The sequence below is a fragment of the Pteropus medius genome, unplaced genomic scaffold, assembly GCF_902729225.1.
Source record: "Pteropus medius unplaced genomic scaffold, Ma_sr-lr_union100, whole genome shotgun sequence".
NCBI lineage: Eukaryota > Metazoa > Chordata > Mammalia > Chiroptera > Pteropodidae > Pteropus > Pteropus medius.
Genome location: NW_024353517.1, coordinates 6,745,794 through 6,762,210, shown reverse-complemented (window position 1 = coordinate 6,762,210; position 16,417 = coordinate 6,745,794). Strand labels below are relative to the sequence as shown.

General features: G+C 36.5%; 1 protein-coding gene and 1 pseudogene across 4 annotated transcripts in view; both read right to left on the bottom strand.

Moving 5' to 3' along the window:
* The window catches only part of TP63 (tumor protein p63), a 210,070-nt gene that overhangs the window by 46,703 nt on the left and 146,950 nt on the right, over positions 1–16,417 (bottom strand). The window lies entirely within an intron of this gene.
* LOC120593173 (uncharacterized) lies at positions 12,760–12,878 on the bottom strand (annotated as a pseudogene).

Genomic DNA, 16,417 nt, shown 5'->3' with positions numbered 1-16,417 from the left:
GGTCAGTGAGCAGTCACCAACAATGGCCCATCAATGATCCTTGGTCTGAGCTGTGCGTTAGAAAGACTCCTCTACCTGACAATGAAGATGAAGTGTTGGGATGAGCAGGGATGGGACCAATTGCACCAGCTAAACGGGAGGTATATGGGCTTGCTGTGGGACAGGGATATTGAGGATAGATATGAGAGATATTGTCAAAAGTGAATCAGCAACATGCCAGCGACTCAGCTTCTGGCAGGGCATGGGGGTGGAGTGGGGAGATGAGAGATAGTGGAATAATTTGTTTAATCAATGTCATTATATCTATAGGTCACAGGGCAAAACATTTTTGGTTTGTCCAACCATAGAAGAGGTATGCTTTCCAACTGCCTGCTAGACCCAGTGCTAGAAGATATTTTCTAGACAATTCCATTTTCTTCATTTGAAATTACCATTAAATGCTGATGATTCTTGTAAACCTCCAACACTTTGGGCACATTCAGTTTCATATCATATACCAACTGAAATAGAAAAATTTACTCTTAAAAGGGAGATTCTTTGACATTCTAATTTGCACATGTATTTTTGATTTATCTCCTTAGAGGAACCAAGTAAAAAATATTTCTTCTTCCAAGATTGCCATTTTACTGAATGAGGAATTGGATAGAATCAAGAATGCTACCTCCTGAAAACAGCAAATACTATCCATTTGACCAAAGGTATGTTTATTCTGAGTACTTGCTTCAAACATAGACCTGCTGACAGGTAGGCAAAATCTTTCCTAACCCATTTAGTGGAACACTTTATAATGGTTTGAACCCAGATTTGCTCTGATTGCAGGCGAACGGCTGCTAACAGAACAGGGACTATGTATGAGGTAAGAATGCATTGCAATGCTTTCATGATGCTCATTATACCCAAGACACCAGGAGGCTGGTATACATACATCATAGTCAATATTTCCACTCATTTTTTCTTACTGGCCACCTGATTAATTTCCAATTAGGACTTAGACCAAAAAAAAAAATGTTCAAGGTATTCCAAATCGAGGACTAAGGGGAGAGAGCTGGCGAAGATCTCTTGTTTTAAAGTTCTTCATAACCTACAATGTATTCTTCTCCTTTTTAGTTTGTTAGCTTTAGAAGCTGAAATTTATCAGATTTAACCATCTATCTGTATTTTTTTTTAGACTAGAAATGCATGATTCGGTTTTCCATTCTCAAAGTTAAAAATGTGTATCCTTTAACAGTTTAGCAAAATCGAAAGATAAAACACATTTATAAAATCAACATTTAAGTATTATTTTTGAACGAAATATTAACACACATATAATTTTTTCCCCAAAAACATGACAGAGATTCAGGTGCAGAGATTTAGGAATTGTGTTTCTGATGGAGAAAAAGGGTGTGCTTGCTCTGTTGCTGCACTGAACTCTCAACAAACCAGTTGGATTATGTTCTTAATCACCATAATAAATGAAAGCAACCTACATATTCTGGAACTCACAGCCAAAATACTAGGAAGAATCTGTTCTGTGGGAACATCAGCAGTATGATCGGGAGACATGTGTGCAAAAAGTACACAGAATAAATGGACTTGTATTTTTGTTGATTTTTCAGTAGAAAGCCCTAATGGAAAATTCCTGATTTAGACTTTATTAGGAGAAGTAAGCCCATAGATATGAATGCACAAAGCCTACTTTTTCTCCCCTTGCTAGCAAGTGACTAAGCATAAGAATCTATGTTTTTCCAAATAGATTATTAAATTTCCCCCAAGTCTCTCCTCTCTAAAACTTAAGGAAAAAAAAAAAAAAGAATCTGTCAGACTATCAAAGCATTGTGAGTGCCAGTAAAAGACATCATTAAGGTGAGTAATTTTCCTGTTTACTTCAAACACTTTTTTTCCCAAACTCAAACCTGGGCAGGTCTGATCAGGTAAGGCTTTGGAACGAGTAAAAGCGTCCCCAATTTCCACATAAACGCTGCAGGCCATGGGGCAGAGACAAGTCTCAACTGAGCACTCCACAGTAGTCAAGCTTCCCGGCGCCTCTGGTCTTGTCTCTCTCATACCTTACAAGTATCGTCATGTCTCTCAACCTGCAAAATCTGTTTTTATCTGCAACACACATACACACATGCGCACACACATCCCACTTGTTTTCTTCCTTTTACCTGTAATTGATATGTGCGTTCTGAAAAAATTCTTCTTCATAACAATTAGTTTTTTCCTGTGCACCTTTCAAAATAAAATATTTTCCACACTGAATTCATGGTTCTTCATGTGAAGACAAATGGCAGAGTGTAAAAGGATAACCTTTTCTAATTGTTAGTTTTGAAATCGGTGGAGCAGATTTCAAATTTCTTTATTTTTTTTTTTTAAGGGAAATAGGTACCATTGTCTTAATAAAACAAATGTTTCTGGATCTACCCTTTACGCAAATATGTCTCCTAAGTAATTTGTTTTCCTTTGAATAAAAGGAAATTAGAGAAAACTGCAATCTTTGACATCAGATTAATCTTTCAGTGTGGTCTATTTCTAAGGAGACAGGAAACTGGAGTTAGTATTTAAATGTTTAGTCCTGATCTATTTTATCTATGTGGACAGATGAGCAGAATTCCTTGAGCTGACCTCTTAGTCTATAAAATGGGGCATTAAAAAAAGTCCCTAGATCATAGGGGTATTGTGAGTTCTGTTTGCAAAGCACTTTGCATTCTTTGGGTGAGAGGTGTTGGGCTTATTATTAAGACACCGTACTTACAAAATCCTAAAGATGATCACCAATTGGGAAGGCAGTTTTCAAGCCAAAGTCACAATCTTTTTTTTACACTAGAGATAAAGATATTTACATCCTGGTCTGAAAGGCTTATTTGCTCCTACTCATTTGCCCTCTTTTCCTCTTGATGCCATCACTATCACCACGACTGTCCTCCCACACCCAACCATACTTTGTTTTAGGTAGATCAGAGAAATGCAACAGAAATTAAGTAATGAGTGATACAGGGCTTATACTGATTGGAAGATCATATTATTTTCCTACCCCATGGACAAAGTAAAGGAACCAGAATGAGGGAGGGCCTTAGCAAATCTGATTCTCGTTTTACTGTATACCAATAGGGAATAAGAAAAGATCCAGTTCACCTTTGCCCTTGCACTCTTTATCCCATGAGAAGCACTTAAATTTGAGCAGGCAAAAATCACAGCTATAAAATAGTAACAGATACAAAATAGTGAAGGTCAAGCTACTAGTAAGAAGGGCCCTGCTTTCAAGAGTCATTCATTCCTGGACTTTGAGTATAGGTCTGCTATTTATCTGCTAGGTGACTTTAGACCCAGAGAGGTAATTTACTCTGCATCTATAAAATGTGAATATTAATCACTTCCCTTGCAAAAGTGTTGTATGATTCAGTTGCTATAATGTGAAGTGCCTTATGGAGTTCTTGCCCAATTTCATCTCCGTTATCTCAATTTTGGGTTGGCCGCCAGTTGCTATAATACCATACACAGGAGAATAAGCATAATTGATTATACTGACAGAAGTAAAAAAAAAAAAAAATTAAGTCAAACATTATGTTTTACTAGGAAATGAAGGAAGCGGCAGACAACTTTTTATTGTGCTCTTCATTTCCATGTCATTAGTGTAACCTGTGGCTTTAGCTGCTAAGCTGTCTCTAGCTCCAGCTATTTTACCTAAGGTGTACCAGAGCTACTGTAGCTGAGCTATTTACTCAAAAAAGTTGGCCCTGACCAAACTCCTTGGATTCAGCACTTTGGATCTAACAGCCCTCCATTGGCCAGTCCCTGGGGTTGACTATAAGAAGACTAGTATAGCCCATCAAGCCCTAGACAGATAAGTCTCAGCTAACTTTCATATTTTCCATTAGCCAGTCACTTAGTCAGACCCAATGAGAAGAAGAAATTTGAATGCACACATCGTCTGAAGATTCATATTCCTAATGAGAGAATGATAGCTTTCATGGCACACCAAGTTCCAGGACAAAAATTAAAATGCAAGCCGTATATCTTACAAATTAAAACCTACTACTTATCAGCCAAACACCACTTCTTTAATTACAGTACTCTTGTAATAGAGGAATAAGATTAGAAAGGAAGAGGAGCTCAAACAGTGTAGATTAGAAACAGACTTGCACCGTTATTGTAAAATGAACAGCTGACCAGAAAATGAGAGTCCTAACTCCACCGTCTAGAGACTCAAGCTTCTCACTGCACCTGTGAGCTTCCAGGTGTCTATCCTCAACAGGAAGATAAGGACAACGACACTGAACTTGGAATGTTGCGAAGCTCGAATGATAGCGTGGAAATGAAAATAAACATATAAATAAAAACATTACTTAAATGGCAATTTAAGAAATATCCTCAAAGAGAATTGTGAAACTTTCTGCCTACTTACACTGTCCTCTGTAACAGATTTATATTTAAGTCAATCAATTGGGTGGAAAGTTAATAATAAAAGATAACTAATCAATTCAAGTGGAAATATTTAATAGGCACAGAAAGAACTCAGAAGCCAAAGAACCTCCAATGGCAGATTTAAATAACTCTCTTCCACATCAAAATTACAAGGATTTTTGTTGTCACTGGTAGTACAAACCTGTTCTCACCTAACCAGACTCTGAAATCCCTATCGGTTTTCATTTCAGGGGAAGTTGGCAGCACTGACACTGAAAGAGGAAACCGTTCAGAGAAGAGAAACAGGCTGCTCCTCTGAGTTAGGACTTCTGGCCATCTCATTCAGAAAAAGCTGGTACAGGAACTTTCTTTTCTTTTTTTTTTTTTTCCCCCATTTCCCTAGTACTGCAGAGGGACAATTTTACACAATGTTTTAAACCATATCGAATTCTACATGACTATTTTGTGTTTCAATTGCTCCAGACCTTGTAAATGATGCTCATTCTACTTTTACATTAACTTCTTTCTTCCAACAATATTTACTGAATGTCCACATACTCTTACTTCTTCAAAGCCCTAGAGAAAAGTTGCCTTTATTTTGTTTCTTGTGATGCACATTAATTTATCTTTTATTGTAATTATTGGTCTCCATTTGTCTTCCCTACCAAAAGGCTATGCAATTCTAGAGGGAGACCCTACCTTATCCATCTTTCACTTAAGTGGTAAGCATAATAAAAAAAGAACAACATAACTGCATGTTATGTAAGAGGAAATGACACTTATTTAAAATAAGTAAAAGGAAAACTATACTTGAGATTAACAAATATATCACTGAGGTCTGTGATACAAACCCATTATTATAAACAGGAATGATGCCAATGTTTTCAACTTTTGTTACTAAACTTGAAGTTTTTCACTCAAATAAAATGAATGCTGACATCCAATTTCCAGATGATTTCAGAATATTTTTTTAGTTGGTAAAACGAACTTTGTCCCTAGCCTTTGCCACAAAAATGAGAGTTACAATAAATCAAATAGAAATGTAGATGGTTTTTTGTTTTGTTTTTCAAACCCAAAAGTTATCAATCCTTTGTATCAGGAACTGTGACAGACTGTTAAAAGGGTAGCTTTTAACTACAATTCATAAAGGTCTAGCTTTGTTCACCACCCAGATTCTTTGTCAGATTTAAAATCTGAACTCCAGATATGCTGAACTATCTTTGTGTCAACAATAGTTTAATATTTTCTAACCGAAGCCCACTCTTCCATCTTATTTAATCTTCCTAGTAAATGTCTACTTGCCTTTCTTTCTAGGGTCCAAGAAAATGAAGGTTCACAGTGTGGCTAATACTTAACCAATATTAATAATGCCTAAATTGTATAAAAACAGATGTCTGTAAAATAAATACAAATTTACCTCAGAAAAATAGTTTATCTTGGTTGAAAAAAGTTAAGGTTACATTTTTGGTTTGCTAATTAAAGGATTAAAAGGACAGATATTTGTAGAAAACTGTCAGAGCAGAATAAAAATCACTGACATTGAATTCAGAACTATAATGAAATATTTTTCAAGGAAGTTGTTCCAAATACTGTCTAGTTATAGCTTTAAAATAATGCATGCACTCTTCTCTAGCTCTTCCATTCCCTCTCTTAATATCTGAGTCAGATAATTAGGTGGAGGAGAAGGGAGAGCAAATTCTCTAAAAATGGTAGTCAGATTCTACTTTGTTTGCGTGGATCTAGCTTTCAAAATAAATGCTTAAAGTTCTTAATCATATTATATTTAGTATCAATTAGACCAATCTCCATAGTATACTTCTCAGAAATAGCATGTTCCAGGCACTAAAGCAGGAAGAAACATTTAATTGATTTCCTGATTCTTCTTTTCATGAGTCTCTTTGCAGGTTTTCACAGTCTTCTCTCTTGGTCCAGTTCCTATAGCTAGATTTAGAAATATGATATCTGTCAAGCATTTTGAATCCTTCTTTGGGTACCAGGAAAAATAGAAATAGTTAATTAACAGTGAATATCCCTTGTAAAAATTCACGATCTCTTAATGTTGAGCAAAAAAGAATGAAAAGATTTTATAAATGAAGTCACTGAACATTCACTGAGGATCAACCATTGGTCAAAGCACAAATACATTTTTCTAGTTAACTGATTTTATAAAATAGCATTGCTATTTTTTTATTAGCATATTTTTTAATGCTTAAAGTGAAAGATTCTCTCATTTTCTTTGAGCCACTTTTAGAAATATTATTTTTATCCAGTAAAAGGCCAAAAGTGTTAACTGTATGTGTAGGAGAAGAAACAGGAAGAAGGCCTAAGGATTTAGTCCGATATATTTCTTTCATAGACAAGAAAACTGAAGCCCAAAGCAGCAGAATGGCCTGGTCAAGGCCATCAAGTCAGTCACTGGCTCCCTGGCCAGAGGTCTTCCTTCTTCACTCAAAACTTCTGACATTTCCCCACCCAACTCCGGACATTTCCAACGCAAGGCAGAGCCAGAGAGTACAGAGAGTGTTCCTTTATCTGGCCAACTACAGTCATATGGGTCTTCTCATATGCAAAGCAACAGGATAAACAGCCAAGACTAATCCTAAAAGAAGAAAGTAAAGCATTGAACCCCAAACTCCCAAACATTTGAGGATATACCATTTGACTTGTTTGATACTGCAGTACTGATAAGATGCAGATCTAAAACAACTGCGTAGGAAATGATACTATGGTAGAATGATACAAAACAATCCCAGTTATGGAAAGTGGGTTTCTCACTCTGAAATATATACTGCAAATCGACTCCTGACCCCATAGTCACCTTCATTTCTCCTTGCCCTTATCTCTTATCTGAATTATTGCAACAGCCTCCCAATCGGCTGCCTTGGCTTTAGTCTTCTCACCTCCACACTGCTTCCAGTTACCTTCCTCCAGTAGAATATGATATCATCCCTCCTACTCAAAGTCTTTCCATGTCTCCTCAGTGTCTGCAAGATTAGAGCCAAACTCCTTAGGATGATTTTGAGTCCTTCTCAGTCTAGCTCTATGGACTTCTCTCCAGCCTCATTTTCTGCTCCTTTCCTGTTCTAACAAGCACTGGGTGGTCCAGGCACACCACACTGTTTCCTACTCCTACATTTACACAACATGTTCATGTCTCCATACTTTTCCTCACCTGGATCCTCTACCCGGAATGTCCTTTCTCTTTTTCCTCATCTTCGGAGAACCAAGTTTAAGTGTCAAGTTCCCTGTGAAGCTGGGTAAATCAGTCTGTTTTTTGTGCTGCATCACATTTTGTTCAGACAAGGCATATTATCTGACAAATATTTGTTGAGAACCATTATATGTTCCAACACTAAGATAGAGAGATGAAAAGACAAAGCTTCTGCCTCAAATCACAGGGCGATAGTGAGACAGGCATGCCATATACTGTGATTCTGAATATATGTACAGAGAGTAATGAACATGAGAGAAGGAACTCCTGAGAAAGTATGTGTGTGTTGGGGCTAGGGGGCAACGAAGAAAGACTTCATCTACAATTAAGGCTTCCAGTGACTTTTAAAGGATAAGTCTGAGTCTGCCTGGCAGATAAGGAGGGTGGTGGGTAGGGGGACATTCCAGACAGATTATAGCACCTGTCACACTGAATTACAGCTAAGTTTATCAGTTTGCTCTGATAGATAGTGAGCTCTTTGAAGAAGAGCTAACATATCTATAATATGATTACCTTACAGTGTCTAGCTGTAATAGTAACTGGCATAATTTATTAAGGGCCTGCTCAGTGACTACAAGCTTCACACACTGCACTCTCAATAATTTGCAAGAGTGACTATTTACACCTGAAAGAGTTGGAAATTGAGTCTCAAAGGGTTCTGGTCACTTGCTTAGTCACCCCAACTAGTAAACTGTGGAGTTATGCCTATTTTCTTTCAAAGTGCAACTTCTGGTGCTCAAGAAATGTACTTTGAAACTAAAGGTGTGCGGTTCAGTAAATTCTATCAACTAAGACCAAATGACATGGGGTCTTCAATTTAGCTTCAACGAAGGCATGGAGGAATATGTGTACACATGCATATAATACAAAACATACAAAAGCACCTGTTGGGAAAATCTTATGAGAGCCATGGTAAGTGTATACTCGGTCATCCCAGTTTGGGTGGATAGTAATCCTGAGGTTTCTGAAAAGATGAAATATTTCTAATTTTTAGAAAAACATTTTGACATACTCTTTCTTCATGTAATTACCGAGTTCCCCTACATAGCTGGTATTTAGAAACAATCCTCCTTATCTTTTTACTGGGGTATTTCCTTCAGTTCTTTACTCCCATATACTTCCTTTATAACTCTATTTTATTAATATTTCCCTCAAATAAAAATTGTATGAATCTTGAAATGCCAAGAAAAGTTAAAAATAGAACAATAAAAAATAGTTAAAATGAAAAATATGCATAGTCTTACTTTCTAGAGAAACAAATTGCTAGCATTTTGGTGTCCATAAAATCATTTTTAAAGTCTATATGAACAAAAGGGAAATTGAGTTTCTGGGTGTGAACTAATACCTTTTCCATGAAACTGATAAAATATAATCAACCTAGATTCATTAAAATGCCTCTGCATACAGTACTTGTAAATGCCTCAGAAAACATAAATGATTTGGCTTTACGGGCAAGAAAACTTCCATTACACTAGCTTCCCTTTTAAAAACTCAAAAGATTCATTTTATTTAAAAGAACCACTAAACTTTAAAGTTTGGAAGTTTCCTGACAATTTTTCTTACCATTTCCTATGCTTTTCTTGCTTTCTTTGCCTTTTCTCCACTTAGCTCATGTCCCTGACAGAACAAAACAGAAGCAAGAAGGGGAAAGAGGAGGAGGAGACAGGAGGAGCTGCAGGGGTAGCGGAGAATATCAGTCCTTCTTGTGAACTCTGAAATTTTGTTATTCATTATAGCTGGGGTCCCCAACTCCAACTCCCGGGCCACACAGCAGGAGTGGAACTTCATCTGTATTTGTAGCAGCTCTTCAGTGCTAGCATCACCGCCTCAGCTCCACCTGAGATCATCAGGCATTAGATTCTCATAGGAGCACCAGTCCCTGGTGCCGAAAAGGTTGGGGACTGCTAAATTATAGCACATACCCAGAGATGTCAAGAAGTAGATCACTGCCATAAAATATCACTACTTTTTAAAGCATTTAGATTTAAGAAGGTACATAAGTAATATCTATAAAACAAGCAAGCAAAAAACACCAGTAGGCTTCTCATTATCTCTCCCATAGAATATTTCCTATTATGCATATATATGATAAAGACAAAGGGCAGACAGGAGTAGAGACAATTAAAAATGCTGTTGTTGAATTGATATTGATAGTATTCAACCTTATTCTCCCTCATACACTTCTGTCTCCCTTCTGTGATTTTCTTTTTGGTCAAGTTTTGAGGAAGACCTCTGAGTACCTGGGGGCAAATATCCAGGTACTTCTCTTGTTATTCTTTGCACACCATCTTTATCACATTTAAAAATTTGGAAAGCACAATTTCTTTTTGCCTATTGCTGGATTAATAAGTACATTTATGAATTACTCCTGACATTCCTAATATTTATACACACTTCATATTGATTTTTTTTTTTTTTTACACACCATAAAAATATACATATTAGCTACCAGGCTATCTAATATATATATATATATATATATACTTACATGAAGAAATAACATTTTAAGGGGAATCCTCTAAAACTTTATATATCTTTTAAAAATTAGACATGCTTGAACAGGCACTAAAACACAAACATGTCTTGGCCCTATCTTATGCAGAATGGGTTGGTTACAGATGTTCTCCTGCAAGCTACGTCTTGCCCATTACAAGAACATTCATCTCCCAAACACATCGTTTCACCTACTCTGCCTAAAGGAAAACAAAACACGCACAAAAATAACAGTGTTTTAGAAATATTATTATTAACTCTTAAGGAAACTCTTATGCTCATTCTACATCCTGACGGAGAAGAACCAAATATCTGATTCCAAAATGCCACTATCTGATGACTGTCCTCCCTCTGCACGGACTCATGATGATAGGGGAGTCTAACTGTGTCTTCGTTTTTCTTACAAGACGGATGCCTGGGCCAGCACTGACTCATAAGACTGGAGACATTAGCTCATAGCAGTGATTCAGTCATGAGAATTCTGACAAGGGCCTCTCCCCTCACCTTGCTTTGAGGGGGAAATCAGTCCCTGGAGTGATGGCTTATGACCTAGGCACAGATATTACTGTATCTGTGATTCAATATTGTAAAAAAAAAGGAGAGGCAGCAATGTCATCTGTGTGATGGCAGCCACCCTAACGAGAAAATAACGGTCTCCCTAGAGAAGCAACTTCAACACACCCCAATTAGAAGAACCTTGAAAAAAAGGTCTTTATCTCCCACAGCCAGCCATTCCAGTCAGTCCAGGAGAAGAGTGTGAATTCTGTTCTACAGATTACTAGTGTTTCTCCTCAGGGGGAGAGGAAAGGCAGCAGGGTCAAGTGTTTGGGAGCTAATACATTTCTTGCTTTTATTACCAGAGGTGAGAGAACATGGTAGGAAGTTTTGAAATAGGTTGGATATGAATCATCCCGCTTAACCAGAACATTAGGCTTGGACCCCAGGTGAAAGGATGTGGATGTTAATTTTGCAAGACAGGAAACATCAAGCCTTACCTGCTGTCTCTGTCCCAAGGCAACAGTAGCAATTTGCACAGGAACAGACTTCTGAGTTTACAGACCACTTTCCCTTTATCATCCCATTTGAAACTCACAACAACCCTGCTCAGTAGGCATCACTATCTCCCTTTTAAAAATGAGAAAACTGAGGCACCAGGGAGATTAAACGATTTGCATTGGTCCCAGTTAGAAAATGGCTGTCAACTCTTTACTAATAGATCTCCTCTAGTAAGATAGTTACTCATTTCGGTTCCTTCCCTGGCTCTCTAATCCCCCTCTCTACCTTCCTATGCAGCCCCTGGAAGCAGTGACTTTAGCAACTGACACTTGCCTTGTTCCATTTCTGTCCTTTGCATACTGAGTGCACTACATAACTGAGTGAGTGTTCAGCCCCATCATCTTGTGTCTGCATTACCGCACTACTGCATTTTCCAAACTGCTTCTCTTACTCCACTGTCTCTCCAACTAACATCCATAGACTACTGGATTAATTGGCTTAATATACAGATCTGAACATGCTAATTCCTTTGCTCAAAAAGTATTCGGTGTCATCACACAGCCCGTGGGATATAGTCCAAATGCCTTGACATCGACTGGCCCCATCCTACCTTTTGAGCCTTACTTTCTACAGTTTCCTATATAAGACCGTAGCTCCAGGCAGAAAAGCAGAGTCGCTGTCCTGGAAAGAGTATAGCAGGCTTGCCTTTGCATTTTTACTTCAGCTGCTCCTACTACCAGTTTCCCAGTCTGGAAAGTCTACTCTATTCCACACATAACAGAACTCCTGACACAAAGTAGGCTAATTGTCCTCCTCTTTCTTTCTAGCCACAAAGACTTTTCTTCTGGATGCACAGAATTTACAATTCAAAGGGAACTTCAGAATTCATTCACTCATCTAAAACCTGAGACAAGGGTCTTGCCTGCCTCTATTTTCACACTTTCTAGTAGCCAAACGCTCACTACAACTGGCGGCAGTGCATCCTATCCCTAGAGAACCCTGTTTCTCATTTTGAGCTGGAATCTGCCTCCTTGTGACTTATCCTCTTTTGTGGTAATTGCACCCTCTGGGGCTCTCCAAACAAGACTAAGACGTGGTTAGTTCCAAGGAAGCTGGCAATAAATAAGAAGCTCTGCACAATTGATTAACAATAGCATCACTTCATAGCTTGGGTCCTAGTCTTTTTTGGGTTGTGGCTGTAATAAATAAATACTTCCAGTGATCTCAGATCACATTAATTTGTCTCGAAATTTCTCTTCTTAAAAAATTGTTTGAGATACTTGTGCATCAGAAGTATACATGGCAGTGTGCCTGACTATAACTCAAAGTCATGAGATAAATATTACTCATCTTCCTGGAACTTCAATTTTAAAGACATTTTTGAAATGAGGGGAGGAAACATTTATATTTAATCAATATATTTATAATAAAATGCAAAACTGAGCTAATGTTATAGAAAAAAAAACTTATATGTCTTCTATCGAACACTATAGCGTACACCCTCAGGACATCCAAAGTAGACATTCATTTTCCTCTGCTCTTAGCTGGGGTAAAAGTTTTATTTTTTATTTTAATTTAATTTAATTTTTCTTTTTTAGGTGAGGCAAACTTTGGTTGACTTCACAGATTGCAAGGACCTTGTCGGCTTGCAATCCCTTATTTTTTTATTTTTACACCTACAGTACCTGGTCTTCCTAGGTGGTCTCCCATCCCAGTACTAACCAGGCCTGACCCTGCTTAGCTTCCGAGATCAGACAAGATCGGGCTTGTTCAGGGTAGCATGGTCATAGTAGGGTAAAAAGTGTTAAAGTACTGTCCTAATATATCACCTCCTCCACATAGTGGAAGGCTGGGCACTAGAAGCTAAAGTTATTCCATAAGGAGGATAACCCTATTACAGTTCCCAATAACTCTGAGTTGGGGCAGGTTTAGTCTAAATTCTAATTCCTAAATTATGATCCAGCCTGATAGAAACCACCATCTACCAGACATTGTGTGAGGCACTTTACATTCATTATATTCAATCCTACCAATAATATTACTACCAAAGATGGATTAGCTCATTTAGAAGCTGCCCTACAGACAGTGTCTTGCCCAAGGCCACATAGATAGAGAGAGGTGGAATTCAACTCCAGGTCTATCTGACCACAAAGCCTGAATTCTTTCCACTCATCACCTTGCCTCCTTAGGCACTTTTGTTTGTCCTTTAGTAAAAGAGCCACAGTCTCTGCTTTCAGGAAGAGGCAAGGATATGCTGGAGAGCTAAACATTAAGATTGTCACAATATAACTTGCAGTTCTGCAAAATAACTAAAAAAGATACACTACAAGTTATCACTCATATTTTGCAAGACTATACACTTTATATCACATCTTGTTATAATTTAGCAGTTGAAAAAACATTTTCATTTTAATTCAGGAATTTATGAAAAAAAGATCATTCCCTAGTCTGCTTAAATGTTTCAAAGTATTAAATTGGTTGTTTCTGAAGTCTAAAATTCCAATGTCAAATAAATTAAGAAAGCAATAAATTAGGAGCTAATCTATGCCCCATAACCATATGTCCAAGCGACAACTTCAAAACAAATTTCAAACCGTTGAAAAAAGAAAAATCTGTTAGGTTGGAAATGCTTATAAGCAAGTCTTAGAAGGATGTAACCTCTCTAGCTGTTCATATAACAGTGTGGGCAGCAGCCAGGCAAAACATATCCATTCTAATTCCTCCCCTTCTAATTTACTTTGTTCTTAAGTATTTGTTTTCCATATAGTAAGCACGGTTGACTCTCTATTGAGACCAGTGACAAAAGACATCCAAGTAGTTCTGGTCATTTCTTTATAGTACATGTGGATACTCACTGTACAAAGGCAAACAGAATCAAACCTAAGCTCTGTGAGGTAGGTTATGTTTTGAGTTAGTGGGAAGGAAAACTTAGATTTAAAGTAGTTATAATAAAATAATACCTCTAACAGGTAGAAAGAACATTTAGAACAAACAAATAAAAAATGTTCCTACATGAAAATACTGCTTCGGTTACATTATGGCACTGACTAAAGAGTTTAGCTCCACACCTACCAGAATAAAACCATCATTACTAAATAAAGAAAGAGGCCTTAAATTTTTATTGCTTATCTTTATTTCACTAAAATACTGCTAGATAATCATGGAGACATTCTTTCTTGGAAATTCTGAAGCCTTTTAAGAAAGTATATAGAATGACACATTTATCATATTCATTGAATAAGACCATATAGTATAGAATATATTTTTTTTTGGGGGGGGGGAAGCACAGTTCTCGAAAAGGAACAAGACTTTCTAGGCAAAAGAAAGTAAGAAGTCCCTTTCCTCTCCTTTCCTGAAATATTTCAGTCAATCCTCCTAAGACAACTGAATAAGAACATGTTCTTATACTTGAAGCAGTAAACTAAAGAATGTAGTAATCAAAGCAGTGAAGATTCTTGATTGAATTTGAACATTCTATTTGAACTGGTTTGGCTCTTTTCCTCGAAATTGAAGTTCATGAAAACATACTGTGTCAGAGCTATAAAAGTATCTTGGAAAATACCCAATTTAGATATTTAAGTGTGCACATTATAGAAAAATCCACTCACCATTTTCTAACAAACTATTTCACTTTCCCCTCTCTTCTTTTGATTATCCTCTTCTTATTCTCACTCTAACCCTAAAGTATTTAAGATGATAATTACACTTATAAAACTTAAAAGAAAGTTGTTCCCATTTCTTTTACCTTTTAACCTATGTCTACAGTGTGTGTGTAAAGAAACTGAAAACAGTGGAGTGTTAGGCAAGAAATCTATTAAGAAATATGAATACATAATAGAAACTTATACAAATAGCTTTGTATTTAATTGCTTCTTGAGTAGGAAACTAGACTAGAAAAAAGTCTGTATTTCTTTCTGGTTCTGCTGCTGAGTAAAACAAAACATCTTCCTTTCCCTAGACCTCAAGTTCCCCATCAACTGCCATTCTAATTCTTACACCATAAAAGTGCACAGGTGAGCTAATGTTTTTTTTTTTTTTCTTTTTTAATTATATGATGATTCTCAGACATAAAACATAAATATATGCCAAATCTACATTTATGTACAAAAGTATAAACTGTAGTCTTTGAAGATAATGTAAAACATAATCCATTACCTTTGAGTATTATGAAAGAACAACATAAGCCCATGAATGAGTTATCCATGGTAACTCTTAGAAGTTGATGATTTTATTTTTAAAGAACTGATTAAAATAGTTATTTGCCAAGTATCTTCCTAAACTCAAAAGGAATAAAGTTAGGCTAAAGCATCTTAAAGCAATGTGCATTTATTTGTACTTTTAACTTTAATACATTCTAGACATGAAAATAAGCAAAGGAGAAAGAGGTTACTCATTTATGTGGGTTAGTTCAAAAAGAAATTATTAATTACCACGATAGAATACATTTTCTACACATCCATTCTAACTGTGGAAGTATAGAAAATGTTGTTGCAAAATTTTATTATAAAAATACTTTCTATTTTACCTGTTGGTCAATTTGCTTTATCTGATTATCAACTAAACATCATTTTCCAAAGGCCTTACCCATTTATTCTATGGTTTTGTAAAGAAAGGTTAGAAGAGTGGGTGTAGGTGATAAACTTAGATAGTGTTTAAAGGCAAGCATCGACCCCGTATCTAATACAAATTTTGTGTCCTTAAATATTCTCTATCACCAAGGCGAAGGACCAGAACTCTCTCCATTGGCACTTCTAGCCCTTCTCAAAATCAGCTGCCTTAGGGGGTGGCTTCTTCTCTCAGGACAACTACTAGAGAGTGCAATGGCAGGTACACACAAAACTTATTATTTTCGAATTCAATAATATCCAGTTTTTCTTTTCTTTAGTAAGTAAAATGATAAGTAATACCAAAATTGATTCAATCTCTTAAAAAATGGTCTGCACTATAAATTTTTTTCCCAGCATCATTCTTAGCAACAGGAATAAGTATAAGTTATATAAGTATTGATTCTAATTTCCCTAGAGAAAATTTTGAGAAACATAAAATTATTATACATCAAATGCATCAAAATTCTGGCATGGCAAATGTTAATTAAAATGTTAATTATATTAGCGTATCAGTTTTAGATAAGTTTATAAAAACAACGTTAAGATTTTGTTTAAGTAAACTTAATACACATATGTCGAAGCATACAGATACTTAAGCAAATTTTATAGGGCTATGAGAAACATTTTGCTATTTTAAATTATTACAGTGACTTATAGAAGTCAGAGTTTGCTTTTATGACATAGACTTAACCATATCTATGACTTACTTGATGATGATCCCTTG